Source organism: Octodon degus, unplaced genomic scaffold (genome assembly GCF_000260255.1).
Source record: "Octodon degus isolate 3935 unplaced genomic scaffold, OctDeg1.0 scaffold00236, whole genome shotgun sequence".
NCBI lineage: Eukaryota > Metazoa > Chordata > Mammalia > Rodentia > Octodontidae > Octodon > Octodon degus.
Window position 1 is genome coordinate 3,346,445 of NW_004524812.1, and position 7,305 is coordinate 3,353,749.

The following is a 7,305-nucleotide window of genomic DNA, read 5'->3' on the forward strand; positions in this document are numbered from 1 at the left end:
CTCTCTCTCTCTCTCTCTCTCTCTCTCTCTCTCTCTCTCTCTCTCTCTCTCTCTCTCTCCAGTACCGGGGATTGAACTCAGGACCCTGCGCTTGCCAGGCAAGTGTTTATTCTACTGAGCTATCTCCCAGGCCCCTTGAATTATTTTCTTTAAATCTATGAGATATAGAGTTGGAATTTTCATTGGAATTGTCTTACATCTGTATAAAGTTTTAGAAGTATGGCCATTTTTTACTCTGTTGGTTCTTCCTACCCAAGAGCAAGGGATATCTTTCCATTTTCTGATATTCTCTTCAATTTCCTTTTTCAGAGTACTGTAGTTTTCAATGTAGAGATATTTTACGTCCTAATTACACTGATTCCTAAGTATTTCATTTTGGGGGATGGTATTGTGAAAGGTATTATTTCCCTAATTTCTCTCTTGGGTTTGTTATTCATGTACAGGAAGGCTATTGATTTTTGAGTGTTGACTTTGTATCCATCTATGCTACTGAATTTTGTCATTAAATTTAGCAGTTTTTTAGTGGAGTTTTTGTGGTCTTCTATGTAGAGTATCATGTCATCCACTAATAATGATAGTTTTTTTTTTCATCTTCTTGAGACATGGTCTCACTATGCAGTTTAGGCTGGCTTTCAGCTCACTTTGTAGCCCAGGCTGGTCTCAAACTTGCTACAATCCTCCTTCCTTAGCCTCCTGAGTGCTGGACTTATAGGCATGTGCCACCATGCCCATATAATAATAGTCTTCCTTTCCTGTCATAATTCTTTTTATTTCTTTCTCTTGTCTGATTTCTTTGGCTAAAGTTTCCAGGACTATGTTGAATTGAAGTGGAGCCAGTGGATATCCTTGTCTTGTTCCTGATTTTAGAGTGAAAGCCTTTAATTTTTGTCCATTTAGTATGATGGTGGTTGTTGGTTTGTCATAGATGGCTTTTATCAGATTGAGATAAAGACCATCTATTCCAACTTTCTGTAGAGTTTTTAACATGAATGAATATTGAATTTTGTCTAAAGCCTTTTCTGCATCTATTGAGATGATCATGTGGTTTTTGTCTTTAGCTCTGTTGTTGTGTATTACGTTTATGGATTTGCATATGTTGAACCATTGCTGCATCCCTAGGATGAATCCCATCTGGTCATGATGTATAATCTTCTTGATGATTTGCTGCATTCCGTTTGCTATCACCTTATTGAGGATGCTATTAATTCAGAAGTTTCAGCTGTGTGATTCCCAATTTCTTCTGTGCTAATGTCTTCTGCACTTGTTCTGGGTGTGCTCAGGGCCTGAGATTGCATTTTGCTCCTTCTCTTTGTCATTTTTTTGAGCACTGTCCTCTGACCTTCGGTGTAGAGCTTTGGTGAAGTTATAACCTTAGAACCTACTGAAATTCAGATGCAGATCTACGAAGTTTGAATTCATCCAGTTGTGCCTGGCTTGGGTCTGGCTGCTGTGCTCAGCTTTTTCCTGCTGCAGCCCTTGGAAGTGAACCTGTTGTGTCCCTCTGGCAAGATGTTCTGCTCCTGGATTAGCTGGGTGGTTCTGGCCCCTAGCCTATCTGCAGGGACTTCAGCTGCAGAGTTTCACTCCAGGCCTGGGCTGGGTCTGGATGGGTCCAGAGAGCAGGACAGAAAGACTCACTCATAAATGGGCCTGGGCTGGTTCTGGAGGGATCTAGCAGGCAAAGGGGAGCACAGAAGCTCTCCCACACACTTGCTAGGCCTGTGCTTGGGCTAGGTCTGCAGGGGTCCCGAGAGCACAGCGGAAGTTCTCACACGCCAGGCCTGGGCTGGTTATGGAGGGGTTCGGAGGGGTCCCAAGAGCAGGGCCGAAGATCTCACTCATGCGCTGGGCTTGGGATGGGTCTGTTGGAATCCAGTAGGCACAGGGGAGTGAGGAAGCTCTCCCACACACTCACTGGGCCTGGGCTTTGGCTGGGTCTGGAGGGGTCCTGAGAGCGTGACAGATGTTCTCACTCCTGAGCTTTCTTTTGTTGGTAGGTTTATAATTATATCTTTGATTTCATTGATTGAAATCAATGAAACAGGGTCCTAGCATTCTTGGAGACTGGATACCCTGATGCTCAAGAGCCTCACAGTGGGGGAGTGCAGGTGGCAAGGTGGGAGCTTGGGACATCCCAGTCGGCTAAGGAAAAAGGGCTGAGCTCCCAGGGCTCCAGCTAGCTCCTCCTTCTTTGTGCCACCTGCACTGCCCAATGCTGTCCTTCATGTGGTGTGTCCAAGTATCTTTAGGCTCACCTTGCTAGAATTTTTTGCCAAGCCCAAGTCCATCTCAGTGAGCTCTGAGCCAGGCAACATCATTAGTACTTGTCACCTTGAGACAACTAAAAAAAAAAGTATGAAGTAAGAATTTTCCCCAGCCCTACCAGGGCACTGGAAACACACTGCAGGTAGTCTAAAGCTGGCAGATAAAGCAGCTGCCTGGGGCTCCCAAGGAGGCCTGAGCACCCACTCACAGAGGCAGCCCAGCGAGGGCCACTGTGAGCAGCTGGCCTCCCTGGCCTCGTCTTGACTGAACATGTTGCTCACACTCACTGACCCCCAGGGATGTGTGTGTGAGACCCTCAAAGTGCTGTGGCTTCACCATTGAGACTGTTTGCTGCTGAGCTGTCACCATACCCTCTAAGCACTACTTGTCTCTATGCCCCCTGAGCCCATGTGACCCACAGGCGGCTCTCAGTGGAGTGGCAGAGGCCCAACTCATATCTGAGTGCTGTGTCGCTGCCTACAGCACACCTGTGACATTGCCAGGGCCTGTGAGAACCTCCATCCCCCAGAGTAGTCCTGACACTGCTGCTGTCCCAGGAGTGTAGGGGGACACCCCACAAGTGCTGTGCCCCCCTCAGGGCCGTAGTGTCTAAGAGGCACCGACAGTGGGTTCTCTCAGCTGCACAGGCTTTGTGGCCTGCACAAGCACTGGGGTCTGCTCTTTGAAATTAAATTATTTATTTTATTTTATTTTATTTTTTTGTGGAACTGGGGATTGAACTCAGGCCCTTGTGCTTGCCAGGGAAGCACTTATTCCACTGAGCCATCTCCCCGTCACCCCCTCGAAATTAAATTATTGAAATAAAAAAAGTCTTAAAAACAGAATTTCCTGAGTTTGCTGATAACTGCTATAGTATATGCACCCGCATCCTTGATTCACAAAAGACATCCCTGAGCACACTCAGGCACACAAGCCCCCTCCCCCCGGGAGGGTGTTCCTCCCTCAGAACTCGGGAATGAAAAGTAAAAGCTCAGTTAATGAAGTCACACACCTCTGGGTCTGAGTGTGAGGCAAATGACTTAACATTTTCTGTGCCTTAGTTTGTTCAACTGTGACATGCAAGTACTGATGCCTACCTCATAGTGCTACTGTGAGGTGCAATGGCCTAACACACACTAAAGGCTCAACACAGTGACTGGCACATCATCATAATGTCCAGTGCACACCAGCAAGCGGATCCTCCTGGTGCAGTCCTGCAAGCTCATCTTCTGCTGTGAAGAAGGTGGGTATGGCTCCTACAACTTAGTCTTGTTCCTGAGCTCAGACAGTTGGTTGCAGTGACTGGCCCTGCCCCTTCCCCCTCCCTCCGCCCTCTCTTTTTATTAACAGAAGCAGTCAGCAACATGTGGGTTTTGTTTCCCATTGGTTGAAATGGCTGTTGTCCTGGCAGCATTTGTAAACATTCTGTCTGGGTGTCCTGGGGAAAGGCTGCTGAGAGGCTGGGAGGCTTCTTCAGCTTGCACTGCTAGCATTTCAACAAGGATCTCCGCATTCAGGTATGTTGGGACATCTACAATGAGGCCTTGCAGCAGTGCTCCCTGTTCATCACCTAGACCCTACCTTGATCGTGCTCCCTCCTCTTCCCACCCATTCTGTCCGTCTTGTTGTGCTTACAGGAAGGGAAGGGGAGAAAGAAAATGAACTAGAAGAGACCAGTGAAAGGGACGTTTTGTGTCAGGTTAAAACCTGGGCTTCTTCCTGTGCCCCTCCCCACCTGGCCCCTCCTGTTGGAACACAGCTTTCCCTGGGGAAGGTCTTACGGTGACCATTTCATACATAAAATCCTTACCTCTTTTGCTCGGTGTTGAAGGTTATTGATTTGGCTTCTAGTCAGTTGCTGAAAGCTAACCCACCAAATGCCCACGTCACCAAATGGCCATTCACGGAAGGACCAAGATCCTGCCTGACTCACTGAAGCCCACCAAATCAAACAATGTACACAAACCTTTGATGTGTCTGCCTTTCACTGCAGAGTTGATAGCAAACAGCTGTGGTTAAATTGACACGGTCAGTTTTCTACTCGTAAGGGTCTTCTGCTCCTCTCACCTCCCACCCTTTAGCACCTTCCTGCTCTAGAATGGGCAGGTTGGACAGACTCCATTTTCCCCAGCAGATACTTCTGTCTATCCGCCAGCTGTGACAAGAAGAATCTGAGGCAGAGGCAGACTGAGCTTAAGTAATATCAGGGCTAAGTGAACACAGGTCAATATTATTAGAGGGATTTTTATTTATTTATTTTTTATTAGAGGGATTTTTAAAGCTGTTGTAATTCTTGGATCGGTAGCTATGGGAAGTGGGCTGCCTTGTGCAGTATCCACCAGCCCCTGGGCCCAGTGATGATGCTGAGAAAGGGAGTGAAAGTCGCCTTTCATGGACAAGGCTCACAGAAATAGAGTGGGTGCATTCTGGAGTCCAGATGAAAATGTGAGAACAGGCCCCATTACGCTTTGTGCATCTAGGAGAAACCAGCATTGTAGTTAAGAGCATGTACTACAGGCCAGATTGTCAGGGTGTGTAGCTGGGTCTCCTTATTTTCACAGGGTAACAAGAGTCCCTCTATTCATTTTTTTTTCTTTGTGGCCTGCTCAGTCCACCCTGGGGCCAGGGCTGGTGTGGCTTGTGGTGCCAGGGATTGAACCACAGTCTCTGTGTACTTGCCTAAGCAGGTTCTTTAGACCACTGAGCTATCTTGCCGGCCCAGTCCCTCTATTCATGATTCTAGGTCCCCACAGCAAATTGTCGGCATACTAAAAGTAGGATAGTTGGCAAAGGGAATATGTACAGAGATGTGGCCAGAGTACAGGGAAACACAGTAGAGTTCAGCCTCCTGGTGCTAGTTACAGAGCAGTCTAGTGAGGGTCAAAGGGAAGGAATGGTTACTCCTGCCAGCCTGAGGTGTTGTGGGAGACAAGGGCCTGGAGAGAAGCTGGAGCCTTCTCTGGACAGCCAGCCATGGATGTCCATATGGGGGAAAGCACTGCGTTCTCTCAGCCTGATCTCCCTGCTGTGTGTAACCTCCTGGAAGCCAGAGGGCACTAGAGAGCCATTTGCGCCGTTTATTGAGGCCTACTTTCCAGGGCAGTGACCCAGAGTGATGAAGGGAGGGCTGTGCAAGGGAAATGGAAAGTGCCCAGTGACAGAGTCCTCAGGTTGTCATGACAGTTAAATGAAATGCAGCAAGCATTCCCAAGTGGAGAGCTGTTATTTATAGAAAAATAAAAAGTAGCTCCCTTTGGAGAGAACATCTAAGAATTTCTCAAAAGGGAAAAGACTCAAAAGTATCGGGGGGAAAAAAGTACTCAAGGGAAAAGATGTAAAGCAGACTGGAAATGTGCAAAGACTCTTAGTTCTGTGGTGGACATGCACTCATTCTGATGTTCACATTCCCAATAGATGCCAAAGATACCTGGAAAATTTTAGCTACAATTTATGATAAGCCTTGCTAGAACTAGAGCATTTACAAAAATTTGGGGGTGGATGCTTTTTGAGACAATGTCTCACTATATAGCTATATAGTCCAGGCTGGTCTCAAACTCCCAGCAATCTTCCTGCCTCAGCCTCCTGAATGCTGAGATTGCAGACATTCACCACCATACCTGGTATCAATTGTTTTCTTTTTTAAAAAATCGTTTTGTTCATGTGATGAACCTCAAACCATAAAGCAGCAGTATCCCCAAGAGTGTTCACCAGAAAGCATGCTTACCAAGGCCAGATGTGAAAGAAAGATGCTCAGTATTCAGCTTTTAGTTAACATTTCCAGAAATGTTACCAAATCTAATACTCATAAGAGATACATATTTCAGGACAATGGATAGTAAACCATGTTAGGTTCCTTCCTTCCCTTTCCCCTCCCTTTCTACTTTTATCCTTCCCTCCCTCCTTCTCTCCCTTCCTTCCTTCCTTCCTTCCTTCCTTCCTTCCTTCCTTCCTTCCTTCCTTCCTTCCTATACAGGGTTTCACTTCACAGATTGGACTCATAGTGATCCTCCTGTTTTCAGCTTCCCAAATGCTGGGATTACAGGCATGCACTAGCACGTCTAGTCTCAACCATGGGCCTCTGCACTGAGTTACATCCCCAGCTTTTTTTTTTGGAAACAAGTCTTGTAAGTTGCTAACTTATCTAGGCTAGGCTTGAACTTTAAAAAAAATACTAACCATTTTAATTCAAATTATTACTATTTTGGAAAGATAAACACAACTGATAGAAAATATAAGAACTTTCATTGTACAAATTTTACCTAACATTTAAAAATCAAAATGTGAGCCTTGCAGCACATGGGAGGCGCTAAGTGTACACGTGTTACACACGAACTTAAAATCTTCCTGCCTCAGCCTCCCAGAGTGCGGGGATTATAGACATGTGCCACCATGCTTGGCTAAAAAATGATAGATTCTTACTTGGAAAACCCAAGAGGAAAAAGAAAAATACTGAAACATCAATCTCTGCTCTACTGCATATTTTTAATTATTTATTTATTCATTTATTTTGTAGCCAGGGATATAGCTCAGTGGCACAAGTGCCTGCCTGGCAAGTGCAAGGTTCTCAGCTCAGTTCCCAGTACCAAAATAAATAATTTTTTGGCACTGCAGACTGATCCCATGGCCTCTCACATGATAGGCAACGGTGTTGCTTTTTTTTTTTTCCTGTATTTAGGACGGGGTCTATAGGGTATACCAGGTTTCACTACACAGATTGGACTTGTAGTGATCCTCCTGTTTTTAGTTTACCAAGTGCTGGGATTACAGGCATGTGCCACCTTGCCCAGTCTCAATCTCTGTCTCAGCACGCATGCACGCGGGGGGCAGGGGAGGGAAGGTGGCACGGCATGCTGGGGATTGAACCCTGGCTACTGTGTTCTGCCTAAGCAGGCGCTTTAGTCAGCTGAGCTATCAGGCTGGCCCTTGCTTCTTTATTTTTATTTTTATTTTTCAACAAATAATACACTGCATATATTCTTCTTAGTGGTTAATTGCTGTACAAGATGCGGACTTGTGATCCTATTTACAAACACCATTAGA

The 7,305-nt window shown here is 45.9% G+C and overlaps 1 protein-coding gene across 1 annotated transcript in view; it reads left to right on the top strand.

Annotated features, from left to right (window-relative positions):
- The first annotated feature begins 3,708 nt into the window (after positions 1–3,708).
- The window catches only part of Akap14 (A-kinase anchoring protein 14), a 31,059-nt gene continuing 27,462 nt past the window's right edge, over positions 3,709–7,305 (top strand). Inside the window, exon 1 of the mRNA XM_023706026.1 lies at positions 3,709–3,782. The gene's annotated coding sequence lies outside the window, so the exon portion shown is untranslated. The remainder of the gene's footprint in view (positions 3,783–7,305) is intronic.